Source organism: Callorhinus ursinus, unplaced genomic scaffold (assembly GCF_003265705.2).
Source record: "Callorhinus ursinus isolate GAN/ISIS: 27379988/994484 unplaced genomic scaffold, GSC_fseal_2.0 scaffold31, whole genome shotgun sequence".
NCBI classification, from domain to species: Eukaryota; Metazoa; Chordata; class Mammalia; order Carnivora; family Otariidae; genus Callorhinus; species Callorhinus ursinus.
In genome coordinates this window covers 16,282,842-16,297,583 of record NW_027397093.1, presented here as the reverse complement: position 1 = coordinate 16,297,583, position 14,742 = coordinate 16,282,842, and the positions used below count along the sequence as shown (strand labels likewise).

Genomic DNA, 14,742 nt, shown 5'->3' with positions numbered 1-14,742 from the left:
GGGGTGCCTGGGTGGCTGAGTCGTAAAGCGTCTGCCTTCAGCTCAGGTCATGATCCCAGGATCCTGGGATCGAGCCCTGCAAAGGGCTCCCTGCTCCGTGGGAAGCCTGCTTCTCCCTCTCCCACTCCCCCTGCTTGTGTTCCTTCTCTCGCTGTCTCTCTCTCTGTCAAATAAATAAATAAAATAAAATCGTTTAATAAATAAAAAAACATAAAATCCAGATTTTGCTAGGATTTTCCCAATTCATCACTATCCATTTTATTTTTATAACTGCTATTAATTTTTACAACTCCTATTTTTTTCTCTTCCCTAATCTGGGATCACTTTGGTCTTGCCTATCCCATTTGCTCCCTTTGACTCCATTTCTTCTTCCCTTCTTACATGTTCCAAGTCTTCTAGTTGCCTTCTTACTGGCTTTAGGTGGCTTAACATGAAATAACTGTGAGTTAACAAAGTGGCAAATGATAAATTGGTAGAAAATGCGTATGTTCAGAAATCGGTAAAGGTACACAGGGCATCAGCTTAAAAGTTGCAAGACCATGAGTCAGACAGGAATTCGCAAGACATAAGTCAGACTGAGGAACGGGCATACCCTAATTGTACATCAGAGAATGGCGAAAAATAATGCCAACGATTACTGGAATGCTAAATTTGTGACCTAGTTTAACAATATTTTAGCCAGTTTATTTTGCCATGTTTTCATATATTTCTTTAAATTTAAAAAAATCAATCAAATCTTCCTAAAGAAAAACAAAACCTGTTAGCATTTGTCGAAAAGAAACAACAGGGGAGGGCGCCTGGGTGGCAAAGTTGGTTAAGTGTCTGCCTTCGGCTCAAGGTCATGATCCCAGAGCCCTGGGATCGAGCCCCCAGTTGGGCTCCCTGCTCAGTGGGGAGTCTGTCTGTCTGTCTCTCTCTCTCTCTGCGGCTCCCCCTGCTTGTGCTATGTCAAATAAATAAAATTTTTAAAATAATAATAAATAATAATAAAATCTTTAAAAAAAAAACAGGTTTAAAAAAAAAAAGAAAGAAACAACAGGCCCAAATGGAGTCACTTGTGCTAATCCCATATCACCAAACCAAGTCTTAATACCTAACCTTACTTAATACTTAATACTTAACTAAATGCAGTTTCAACCTTCTCCAGGAAGGTACCCACTCTTTCTCTCTTCCCCTTCTGGTTATAAAAGTCTTCCATTTTGTGCAGCTCCCCAGACCCATCTCCTTGCTAGATGGGATGCTGCCCAATGCATGAATTGTTGAAAAAGCCAATCCAATCCTCAAATTTTCTCAGTTGAATTTTGTTACACAAGAATATAAAAATCACCAAGTTTTGTTGGTGTTTTTCAATATTCCTAAAAACAACTTAATGATTTCAATGTAATTTTAAACCCTGGAATGTAAGCAGAGGATTCCTAATAATTTTGCACTCTGAAATCTTGGAAACTAATTAGTGACTTTAAATGTTTACTTATTGGGCGCCTGGGTGGCTCAGTTGGTTGAGCGACTGCCTTCGGCTCAGGTCATGATCCTGGAGTCCCGGGATCGAGTCCCACATCGGGCTTCCTGCTCAGCGTGGAGTCTGCTTCTCCCTCTGACCCTCTTCCCTCTCGTGCTTTCTATCTCTCATTCTCTCTCTCTCTCAAATAAATAAATAAAATCTTTAAAAAAAATAAATAAATGTTTACTTATTTTTGGAATGAAGGGGAGGTAAGAAATATTCTTCTGATAATCATATTTTACCCTTCACTCTAAGTATAAAACTATGAAGCCCTCTACAGGGCTAGAAGTAGACTTCTATAAACCCTAACTACAGAAAAAGATTATGGTGTCTTGCATTGTTCAAACTAAAATTAACATTACACTGTAAAATAAGTTTGAGGATATCCAACTAAGTTCTGATTTTCCTCACAATGACTACATTAATGCTTTTTCAAAATATCAAAAGTCCCTGCCTTGCTGGGGACTTAAGCATGGGTATAGTCTACCTGTCAAGTAATCCCGTACTAGCATTATTTTCCTGATTCGAACTTTTCTCATTTCAACTAATTCATTTTTTATTTTTAAACTATTTTTGACTTATGATCAAAACAGATCAAATTGTCAAAAGAACTTAGGAGTATGGACTCTAGAGTGAGCCTGATTGAGTTCAAATTAGACTCCACCACTAACTAGCTGTGTGACCTTGAGCAAATTACTTAACCTGGGTGTCAGCTTCAGAATCTATAAAATGGATTTCACAATAAGTCATTACCCAAATTAGGGTTTTATGGAGCTTAAGTGAGTTAATGTATGTAAATAAATGCTTAAAATAATTCCCAATGTATATAAATATTATATCTAAATGTTAGCTATTATTATTCTCCCAGTCTTTTTCGAGCTATTCATTTTTTGACCCTTTCTTTTGTGAACCAAATCATTTGTCTCCTCTTTTTACCCAAATTCTTCCATTCTCAATACTTCCTGCACATCAAGAATTCAAATAAAAAGAAAAAAAAATTTTTTAATAATATAAAAAGAAAAAGAAAAAAAACAATCAGAAGATTATTGGAGAGGAATATGTAACAAAGTGGGAACGTAGCTTATCTGCTAGTAATCACACTGACATATATATCAGTCATCCACATGGTGACTGGGATTTTTCAATTCATAAACCTAGTGTCTCCCATTTTGGCCCTTTTTTACTATTCTAACTAGCACTGCTTTACAGAGAGGCCAAAAAAGTCTTCCAAGTGCAAGTAAGGGAAATCAGAAACTACCTACCTCAAACAGTGGTGGTGATAGTTTTCTTCTTCCCCATTTTACAACCACAATCCAATACAGAAAGCAGTGTATCTTCACCTACCAGGAAGCAACGAGACTCAATCAAGTTGAGATGTGCCTGCAATTTTTGTGTATGTGCAAACTTCTCTTTTCCTCCCTTAGTCAAGAAACTGAGGACTTAATGATGAATCCAAACCGACTGAGATTGCTTTTTCCCTAGATTCTCACCCTCTTATCATCTCCACAGTATAGAATCCAGGAATTGTGGTAGCCCAAGAACATACTCTTTTTTTTTTTTTTAAGATTTTATTTATTTATTTGACAGAGAGAGAGAGAGACAGCGAGAGAGGGAACACAGCAGGGGGAGTGGAGAGGGAGAAGCAGGCTTCCCGCTGAGCAGGGAGCCTGATGCAGGGCTTGATCCCAGGACCCTGGGATCATGACCTGAGCCGAAGGCAGACGCCTAATGACTCAGCCACCCAGGCGCCCCTCTAGAACATACTTTAATCAGCAATTAGATTTTGGTGATTTGCAAAGGCTTTGAAGAGCTCAACATTACCTCATAATCACTGTATAAAATACAAAAATCCTATGATTGCAAATTATTTTTGTAACCACGATACCAAAGACAGATAATTCTTGGTCATTAAAACTTCAGAGATCATATTCTGAAAATACGGCAAATATGAATTTTTTATTCTGCTCCAGCAAGAAGCATAAAGAACTTCTTAACAAAGGAACTAACACTACAAGGCAGAGGCAGTAGAGGGAAGATGAAAGAGGACTTCAACCACTTCCATTTTGACCTCAGTCTGTACTTTCTAATTGCTTAAGTTCTTCTTTCCAGCTTATCTCTTAACTCAGGCAAAAGACCAAGTGGTTTAGACTTGCTGCAAAGCATCCTGTGAGCATCCTTCAAGCAATAACAACTGCCCTGAGCCAGCAAGACCCCGTGGGGTGGACCTCACAACAATGATCAACCTGAACTTTACTGCCCACCTGCATGTACCCACCGACCTTTGTCCCACATTTTCCTTATATCAACCTACAAGTATTTTCAGCTCTTTGAGACAGTCTTTGAGACTAATCCACTGTATTCCGGGTAACGGCCTCACAGAAATAAATTCCCTTCTTGTTTTACCACCATCCCCCTCTCTACCTTTGGATTTAATCCATAGTGAGTGGCTGAACCTGGCCTGTTTGGGAACCGCAAAGCCAGGCGCTCTTGCACCCGAGTCCCAGCTACAATTCTGGTGAGCCAGTCAGGAGCTTTACTTCTGATTTATCCAGCCCCCTCAGGATTCCCCAGTGTAGAGCAGTTAGCCATGGCAGCACCCCACAGCTCCCTGTTTGTTTCCCAAGCTAGTGGCTGTGATAGGTAGGAGTCAGCTACCTGTGGCTAGTTGACTCTAGACAGGGAGCTGCTGAAACCTGTTTCATTTCGAGGACTTTCTTTCTCGCTTGCCCAGAACTGGCACCAACAGCCTTAACTGCTTTTGATGAAACAGAGAAACACATCAGAAGTAACAAGCCCTAGAAATTTGGGTCCTGGTAAGTACCCCCTGATAAATGCATATGGACCGTGTATTTCTTTAGTTCCCTGCTGTTGGGTTCTTTTGAACCATTTGTCAGTTTTCATAGCCTATTTTTCAGGCTTGCATAGCCTGGAGTTGTGGCAGGGGCCACTGAAATTTGTGAAGGTACTGACGGAAAGAGGAACGATGAGAGGTAAACAGGAAGCTAGAATACATATTTGGCAGGATCTCTGTTGGAATTTGTGTGTATGTGAGTGTATGTACAAGATGGGAAGTACTATTTCTAAACCCTTTCAAAGGCCCCCTAGGGAGAATATTGGCTGACTGGTCTACTTTTAGTTACACACCTATAAGTGAGAAGAAAATGATACTTACGGTAACACCACCTGGCCTATGTATATGTTAAGCTCTGAGGAAAGATGGCCACTGAATGGCTCTCTTGAATTCCTTCCTCCCAATCGGCTGCCTCCAAATAGGAGGTTTTGGTTTGGCTCTCTTAGCTTGTCTGGGAAGCCAACTGGTTCAGGTGAAGCTCTGACTTTTGGGGAGAACCAAAAACTAAGAAGCCATTTGGTTCAGTGAAACCCCTGACTTTTGGGGAAGAATGAGTACTAACAGAGGTACTCTTGGTTTCATTTAGTTATCATTTTGTTTCTTCTGTGTTCTTTCTGAACTTTTGCCTAGGAAGATAGGGAATACCCCTTCTGTTCCCAAAGAAAGTCCATTAGGACAGATTTTGAATAAATGGTGCAGAGGGCTGAAAAACAACCAGAGAAAAAAGCCTCGTTTACAAGATGGAAAGACAGGAGACAGGCATAAAGGAATGTTAGTCCAAACTTTCAGTCTCTCTGGCCTTGGCAGTGGCTCCCTTGCACCTCTGCCTCTGCCCCCTCTCCTCCAGCTCCTGCATACCACTGGCTAACCAGCTCCTGTTCCACCCCCAGCACCTCCAGCACCATGGGCTTCTGCTCCTCCTACCCTTGCTATCAAGAAGCAAAAGGTATCCCAAGCTGTTCAGCTACCTCCTTATGAGGTTCAAACTGAAGCACCTCCCAAGTCAACATGAAGGGGCCCAGAGGTTCCCCTGGACTTAAACCACCCACCTCAGATTTCCCCACAGGAGCCCCAGGTAAAACTGACAGTGGGGAACAAATTAATTGAAATAGACATGTCTTTAGAGATACCAGTATTAAATATAAGCTTTGATTCTACCAAGGTTTACTAAAAGGTCAAATAAATTCATGTTATCTCTGTTGCAGTTTGTCAGCAAAAAGATGATTGAAAATGGTCGATTTTGTCTATCTCAAAATTTTCATGGGTAATTGTTAAGAGCAAGTAGGATGAATAAATAAAATGGTACAAGGTATAGGAATATACTTTTGTTGAGGGAAAAGAACGTAATTTTGTCCTACAATGAGACTGTCCTACAAGAGACAATAGATTTCTCTTATTTAGAGAAAGAAAGCTTATGACTAAATTTGAATGTAAAAAGAAAGTTGTAAGTTTGTGAAGGGGAATCTTTGGAAAAGAATTTTATGCATGTTCAGGACTGACTAAGATTGGAATGAATGAATTTCTTTGTTTTTCTGGTGGGGAATGGGGAGGAGTCAAGGGGAAAGGGAGAGAGAGAATCTCAAGCTGGCTCCATGCCCAACACAGAGCCAGATGCAGGGCTAGATTCACAACCCTGAGATTACCACCTGCGCTGAAATCAAGAGTCAGAAGCTTAACCAACTGAGCAACCCAGGCACCCCATGGAATGAATGAGTTTTAAAAGTGCATTGGTAGCGGCACCTGGCTAGCTCAGTCAGTAAAGCATGCGACTCTTGATCTCAGGGTTCTGAGTTCAAGCCCCATATTGGGAATAGAGCTTACTTTAAAAAAATAAAATAAAAGTACATTGGTGTAAGACTGAGATTCGGCTTTTCTCTCTGTTAAAAAGAGTTTTCTTGGACTGTTGGTCTGGTCTTGATAAGAAATTGTAAAAAGGTTTTTTCCTTTTATCTGCCCAGAAAAACCAGTTTCTTTCTAAGATTTTATTGATTCATTTGAGAGAGAGAGAGAGCACACAGCAGGGAGAAGGGGCAGAGGGAGAGAGAGAAGCAGACTCCCCACTGAGGAGGGAGCCCGACAGACAGGATCAATCCCAGGACCCTGGGATCATGACCTGAGCTGAAGGCAGACGCCCAACTTACTGAACCACCCAGTGCCCCAAAAAACCAGTTTCTATATTTTGTCATTATCAGGTCTTTGATTACTTAGGAAAATTAAAACTTCTCAATATTAAAGGAGCTTAGTTTCACTAATAACTATACAACCTTCTATAGAATCTTTTATTGCCATCTTGGTTAAACAGGTAATTAAATACTTAGTTTTATAACAATTTGTAATCTTGTTAAGGCAACTGCTTTAAAACCTTCTGAGGTTTTTGGGGTGTCTGGCTGTTCAGTCAGAGGAGTGTTTGACTCTTGATCCCAGGGTTGGGAGTTTAAGCCTCACACTGAACGTAGAGATTACTTAAATTAAAAACAAAGCGGGGGATGCCTGGGTGTCAGTAAGGGTCCGACTTTTCTTTTTTGCTTAGGTCATGATCTCAGGGTCATGAGACTGAGCCCCATCTTGGACTTTGCACTCAACACAGAACCTGCTTGGGATTCTCTCTCCCACTCCCTCTGCCCCTCCCACTCAAACTCACACACACTCTGTCTCTAAAATAAATAATAAATATATTTAAAAACCCAAACAAACAACCTTCTGAGGTTTTTAACAAACTTCCCAAGATTCAAATTCTAAATGAAGTTGTTTTGACTAATTAGGCTTGTTTACTTGGCATGTTAGGTTACATGGGAAGCACTGTCAAACAAATGGTGATAACCTTCTTAGGTTATATTGTATGAGTAAACGCTATAACTGTTCTAGAAATTACATGAAATCCCTGAAGTTTTTGTTTGTTTGTTTGTTTTTAAAGATTTTTTTTAAACGATTTATTTACTGATTTGACAGAGAGAGCACACAAGCAGGGAGAGTGGCAGGCAGAGGGAGAAGCAGGCTCCCCATTGAGCAGGGAGCTGGACACAGGGCTCTATCCCAGGACCCTGGGATCATGACCTGAGCGAAGGCAGATGCTTAACCAACTGAGCCACCCAGGCATCCCTGAAATCCCTAAAGTTTTAACATGTCCTGGTATAAAGTCATCACTTGACATTCTAGTTACTGAAACGTTGTGTGTCACAGAAATAACTGCATTTCCTTGTCAACTGCACTATAATGAACTGTCATCCAGTCTTTAACCATGGCCATCTTTTAGTCTTTTGTTATTTATTTTAAGATTTTATTTATTTGGGTGCCTGGGTGGCTCAGTTGGTTAAGCAACTGCCTTCGGCTCAGGTCATGATCCTGGAGTCCCGGGATTGAGTCCCACATTGGGCTCCCTGCTCGGTGGGGAGTCTGGTTCTCCCTCTGACCCTCCCCCCCTCATGCTCTCTCTCATTCTCTCTCTCTCTCAAATAAATAAGATCTTTTTTAAAAAAATCTCTCTTTAAAAAAAAAAGATTTTATTTATTTATTTATTTGAGAGAAAGAGAGAGAGTACAAGCAGGGTATGGAGCAGAGGAAGAGGGAGAAGCAGACTCCCTGCTGAGAAGGGAGCCCAAAGTGGGGTTCAATCCCAGGACCCCTGGATCATGACCTGAGCTGAAGGCAGATGCTTAACCGACCAGGCACCCCTAGTCTTTTTTATTTATAATTATTGTTCTGATGCTCTTGAAAATGTGTTCCATCTTCAAGGAGATTCATGAAAAGGACTTTTTGACAAATACAGGTTTCTGACATCTTTAAAATCATAAAACTAAACTGGATAAGAATTTCCGGAACTGGGGGGTGGGAATGATGGGGTGGCTGGGTGATGGACATTGGGGAGGGTATATGCTACGGTGAGTGCTGTGAATTTTGTAAGACTGATGAATTACAGACCTGTACCCCTGAAACAAATAATACATTATATGTTAAATAAATTTTTTAAAAAAGTATTTCTGGAACTAATGGAAAAGCTGCATTCAATCAGAACAAGAATTAGTAATGTGGGCCTAAATGATTTGAGAAAGATGATTAATAGCTTTTATTACTCTTCTTTGAAACATTGCTGGTTCTAATGTTTGCTCTTCCAGATTTAAGGAAACTTTTTCTCAAGATATCTATGACTTACAGAAATATGATAAAATATTCCTTTGTGAACAAATTGAAACATTTATCTTTACTGCCTACCTGAACCCTCCAAAATTCAGAAACTTTCAGTGAGTATTCTTTCTTTCATGGCAATTTTAATTATTTGCATAAGTTCAATAAGAATCTGTTCCCCTTCTAACAGGACACCATTGGAAACATTGGTTACTTTGCCAAGACTTTGAGTGGAAGGTCATTAGAGAAAGACATGCATAGACTCAGATATGACCAGACAGCTTTAAAGCCCTAAGGTTGACTTTATGGAGCCAATAGAACCCCTTGGAAATGCTGGCCTGACATCTTGCTAACAGAGTTCCCAGCAATCTTACCAGGTGAGTAAAGAATGTCATTTCCTGGAAGATGCAGAAACCTCAGGATATTTGGGAGACTTTGAGAAGAGGAATTTACTTAAATTTGCAGGTATTTTAGGCAAATCTGATGGCAAGAATTTGGCTTGGCCTCTGGCCTTGCAAGGGTATTAAAAGTTTTGTCTAAAATTCCTTGTACGAAAAAAAATTCCTTATAGGGGCGACTGGCTGACTCAGTTGGAACAGCATGCAACTCTTGATGTCAGGGTTGTGAGTTTGAGCCCCACATTGGGTGTAGAGATTATATAAATAAGTAAATAAATAAATTTTAATATATATATAATAAAATTCCTTATCCAAAGTTCCAGCAAAGCAGATTTAAAAGAACTAATTCACTCACAATCACTGTTCTTGCTGTACTTATGTAAATAATTACGCCAAGTTTGTTAAAACTGGACTTGCTTTACAAATTGGTCTTCATTTGGCTATCTTTGATGGAATTGAGGGTGATTTTTTTTTTTAAGATTTTATTTATTTATTTGACAGCGAGAGACAGAACACAAGCAGGGGGAGTGGGAGAGAGAGAAGCAGGCTTCCCGTGGAGCAGGGAGCCCGATGCGGGACTGGATCTCAGGACCCTGGGACCATGACCTGAGCGGAAGGCGGAAGCTTGATGACTGAGCCACCCAGAGGCACCCAATGAGGGTGATTTTATTTTATTTTTTTACAGATTTTATTTATTTGACAGAGAGAGACACAGCGAGATAGGGAACACAAGCAGAGGGAGTGGGAGAGGGGGAAGCAGGCTTCCCTCTGAGCAGGGAGCCCGATGCGGGGCTCGATCCCAGGACCCTGGGATCATGACCTGAGCCAAAGGCAGAAGCTTAATGACTGAGCCACCCAGGCGCCCCACTTAGGGTGATTTTATTTTATTTTATTTTTTTACAGATTTTATTTATTTATTTGACAGAGAGAGACACAGGGAGAGAGGGAACACAAGCAGAGGGAGTGGGAGAGGGGGGAAGCAGGCTTCCCTCTGAGCAGGGAGCCCGACGCGGGGCTCGATTCCAGGACCCTGGGATCATGACCTGAGTCGAAGGCAGATGCTTAACGACTTGAGCCACCCAGGCGCCCCCAGTGAGGATGATTTCAAGGAGAAAAATTATGTTTCAATAACACACCTTTGAGGATGTTAGACTCCAGTTCTGATTAATTGTCCTTGAATGTTGATTGTTTGCCTAAGCTAGATATTTTGAGGTAAACTTCAGAGAAATTGCCACAAGAGCCCATGTATACATAGACAATCTTCGTGCCTGTTACTCTGTGAGAATAAAAAAGGACCCCATGGGCATAAGATTATTTGGACAGCTGGACAATGGAATGGACTCCCCAACAACTGTGTAACTCAACTATCACCTTGACCGATTCTATGGCTGGGATGGCAAAACTGCTCCTTAAAAGCCAGAGCAGGGGCACCTGGGTGGCACCGTAGGTTAAGAGTCTGACTCTGGTTTCGGCTCAAGTTATGATCTCAGAGTTATGAGATCGAGCCCTGTGTCAGGCTCTGTGCTCAGCATGGAGTCTGCTTGGGATTCTCTCCCCCTCTCCTTTTGCCACTTGTGCTCTCTCACAAATAAATAAATAAATCTGTAAAAAAATAAAAATAAAATAAAAGCCATAGCATACCCCACTCCATGGGGTTAGCTATGGATTTATGGAAACAGTCGATGGCCCCACCTTCATTACGACTGGATTGGACAATGCACTCAGCGATGCCCATATCTCCTGGGATGAGTCATCTACTTGCCAGCAGTTCCTCCTAATTACGATATTGTTAAAGCTAGACATCAGGCAAAGAGGGCTTCTTGGTGATTTTATCCCTTAGCCATATTTGTCCCAGGAGTCACCTCTACTGATGTAGAATTATAAGTAGAAGCTTTAGCCAAGCATAGAGCAGCCACTCTTAAACAGACCTGGCACGGAGTCACCCTCCTAAATGATCAAACCACATAGATTCAAAAAGTGGTCTTCCGAGGGGCACCCCAGGAGGACCTCAGATCTTTCAGAATATTTTCATAGCAATTCTTTGACCTTCAGCACAACTCAGAAAGAGAGGAAGTTGGGCAAACACAAGCTCCATTTTAACAAATGGAGAGTGAATTACGGAAGGTTTAAATGATCTGCCCATGGTCAATGTAATGTAATGGAAGCCAGCCAGGATCCAGGAAGTGTTCCGTACATTTGACCTCCCAGCCTTGAGCCAAAACACCAAACTGGAGTAGTCCACAGAAGGCAGCAAGCAGAACTCAGCTTATCACTTATAGTTCCTAACTCTTCCCTCTTTTTTCTCTTTATCCCATCACTCTGAGTTCCATTAAGAACTGGCAAACCAAGACTGATGTCAAACATACAGAAGGAAAGACCTTTCTTAAATACAAACCTTGATTCTTAGTCCCTAGGTTTTCCTTTTTCTAGTTGACTAAGGTTCCACATGTACTGGACTGTAGTTGTAGGATGAGGGAAAATGCTGAAGTTCAAAAAAGCTTTAAAATAAGCTCTGTTGGGGGGGTGCCTGGGTGGCTCAGTTGTTAAGCGTCTGCCTTCGGCTCAGGTCATGATCGCAGGGTCCTGGGATCGAGCCCCACATCGGGCTCCCTGCTCCGCGGGAAGCCTGCTTCTCCCTCTCCCACTCCCCCTGCTCGTGTTCCCTCTCTCGCTGTCTCTCTCTCTGTCAAAAAATAAAATCTTTAAAAAAAAATTATTATAATTTAGAAACTTATTAAAATTTCTCTTCCATAAAATGAAGATAATCATAGCATTTTCCACATAGTATTTTTCTATGGACTATGTGTCAAGTGCCTGAAGATAATGTCAAGTGCTCAGGTCTATCTACGGTACATAGTAAGTAATCAATACTTGTTAGCTAATGTTACTCACCAGTACTATCATGCCAGTATAACATACTGAAATATTTCTATACCAGTTGGCAAAGAGCTGTTGTTCCAACTCCCTAGCATCCCTCCCAAGACCCTGGTAGCCCTCTCCCCCTACCAAAACTCCCACCACCACTACCACCACATACTACTCATGCATCAATCACTAATGAGTTAACTGGAGACTTTCAGAACCTGTCCTATTTATTAGTACCTCTACAGTTGTATTGCTAAATATTTTGAATATTATTCCTGGTTATTTTTACTACTTACTGAACTTGGATCAGCCATCAAGTAGTCAAGAAAAGCTAAATAAACACTGGATAAGGCAAAACCATAAATGAGGACTATATATCTAGGTAGAAAGGTAAGGCTGAAGAGTCATTGGTTTCAGAGTCTGAAGCTGTATCTGGAAAGTCTCTAAGACCTGTCATCTAAGAACAAGCCTGTCATCTCAATAACCAGGAAGGTAGATGATTATCTATAGCCATAGTGTCTACAGCAACTATCCAAAGGTTTTTGTTTCCTTTTGGGGCCTACATGCTCAACATATCTGTCTCTACCACTCTCCCCGACTACACCACACATGTAGCTCTCAAGGGTTTTTAGATATCCTGATACATGGAATTTTTTTTTACCACTCCTTTATAGCTACATATTTAAATGACCTTTTGGTATGATAAACAAAACTGCAATGAACATTTCTGTTGCTAAATATCACTGTATACATCTTTACTTTCTCTCTTAAATAAAGTTACTGAGGGGGGTGGGGGGTAAATGGGTGACGGGCATTATGGAGGGCACGTGATGTAATGAGCACTGGGTATTATAAACAACTGATAAATCACTGAACTCTACCTCTGAAACTAATATATGTTAATTAAATTTAAATAAAATTTAAAAATAAAAATAAAATTACCGAATTTAGTATATGATAGAGGTGGTACTTAAAATCAGAAAAAAAGGCAAGTTATTGAGTAAACAATGTTGGCATAAATGACTAGTCATTTGGACAAAAATTTTATTCAATCCCTACTTCATTCTTTATATAAAAATAAATATTAAAGGGGAGCCTTGGTGGCTCAGTCATTAAGCGTCGGCCTTCGGCTCAGGTCATGATCCCAGAGTCCTGGGATTGAGCCCCACATCGGGCTCCCTCCTCCACAGGAAGCCTGCTTCTCCCTCTCCCATTCCCCCTGCTTGTGTTCCCTCTCTGTGTCTCTCTCTGTCAAATAAATAAAATCTTTAAAAAATAAATAAATAAAAATAAAAATAAAATTTTAGTAGAAAACATGATAAAATGTTTCTATCTTAGAACGAAGAAGGCATTTCTAAAAACAACACAAAATTTTGAAGGCACAACAAAAAGACTAACTCATTAGCTATGTAAAACTTCTGTGGGTGTGGGGGTATGGTGGTTGGGTGTGTGGGTGTATGGGAGAATTTTGGATGACTCTTCTTAAAAAATATTACAAGGTTAGGGCGCCTGGGTGGCTCAGATGGTTAAGCATCTGCCTTCAGCTCAGGTCATGATCCCAGGGTCCTGGGATCGAGTCCCACATTGGGCTCCCCTGCTTCTCCCTCTGCCTCTCTCTCTCTCTCTCTCTCTGTCTTTCATGAATAAATAAATAAAATCTTTAAAAAATATATATTACAAGGTTAAAAGACCAATCTAAAACTGATAAACTGTTAGCAATATCTGACAGAAAAAAAGCAATGTCCTAATTCCCAAATTCATAAAAATAATTTTTTATAGATTTTTTAAAGCAAAAATGAGTATTTAAAAAAAAAAGCAACTCAGACTGAAAATGAAAGAAACACAAATGGTCAATAAACATTGGAAAGCAGTCCCGTTTCCGTAGTGTAGTGGTTATCACGTTCACCTCACACAAACATTGGAAAGCTGATCAACCTTACTCATAATTAATTGCTAAATATTAAAAATTTGGTAAGACCCAGTATTGGTATGGTATCTAAGGGAAAAAGTCATTAAAAGCATTATGAAGATCAGCTTAACAATGCCTATCAAGGGCGCCTGGGTGGCTCAGTTGGTTAAGCGACTGCCTTTGGCTCAGGTCATGATCCTGCAGTCTCGGGATCGAGTCCCACATGGGGCTCCCTGCTCAGCAGGGAGTCTGCTTCTCCCTCTGACCCTCTTCCCTCTCATGCTCTCTATCTCTCATTCTCTCTCTCTCAAATAAATAAATAAAATCTTTAAAAAAAAAAACAATGCCTATCAAAATTTAAATGCACATATCCCTTTATAAAGTAATTTCCCTTCTCAAAATTTATTCTACAGATAAAATAACACAAGTACAATGTGTTACTTGTGAAACAAAAATTGAAAATATTCCAAATGCCAGTCAATAGGAGACTGGATTAAATAAATCATGATACATTCATAGATTAGAATATAACATCAGGTCTTTAGAAAAAATAAGAAAGAGCTATGTATTGATATAGAAAACAGTCTTGAGATCACTGTAAAACAAAGGTTCTGGGTGTCTGGGTGGCTGTTGGTTAAGCGTCTGCCTTTTATCGTTTTCTACTAAAATTTTATTTATTTTTATTTTTATTTATTTATTTTTTAAAGATTTTATTTATTCGACAGAGAGAGACACAGAGAGGGAACACAAGCAGGGGGAGTGGGAGAGGGAGAAGCAGGCTTCCCGCAGAGGAGGGAGCCTGATGTCGGGCTCAATCCCAGGACTCTGGGATCATGACCTGAGCCGAAGGCCGACGTTAAATGACTGAGCCACCCAGGCTCCCCTTTAATATTTATTTTTATATAAAAAATGAAGTAGGGATTGAATAAAATTTTTGTCCAAATGATTAGTCATTTATGCCAACATTGTTTACTCAATAACTTGCCTTTTTTTCTGATTTTAAGTACCACCTCTATCATATACTAAATTCAGTAATTTTATTTTTATCGATATCGAGCTCCTTGCTCAGTGGGGAGCCTGCTTCTCCCTCTCCCTC

At 40.3% G+C, this 14,742-nt stretch overlaps 1 protein-coding gene across 2 annotated transcripts in view; it reads right to left on the bottom strand.

Moving 5' to 3' along the window:
- The window catches only part of SLC25A16 (solute carrier family 25 member 16), a 45,951-nt gene that overhangs the window by 19,491 nt on the left and 11,718 nt on the right, over positions 1–14,742 (bottom strand). The window contains exon 1 of one of the 2 annotated variants that reach the window (XM_025850319.2): positions 2,764–2,889. The exons of the other annotated variant lie outside the window; for it this stretch is intronic. The gene's annotated coding sequence lies outside the window, so the exon portion shown is untranslated. Of the gene's footprint in view, positions 1–2,763; positions 2,890–14,742 lie in introns of those variants that run through there. 2 annotated transcript variants of the gene reach the window in all.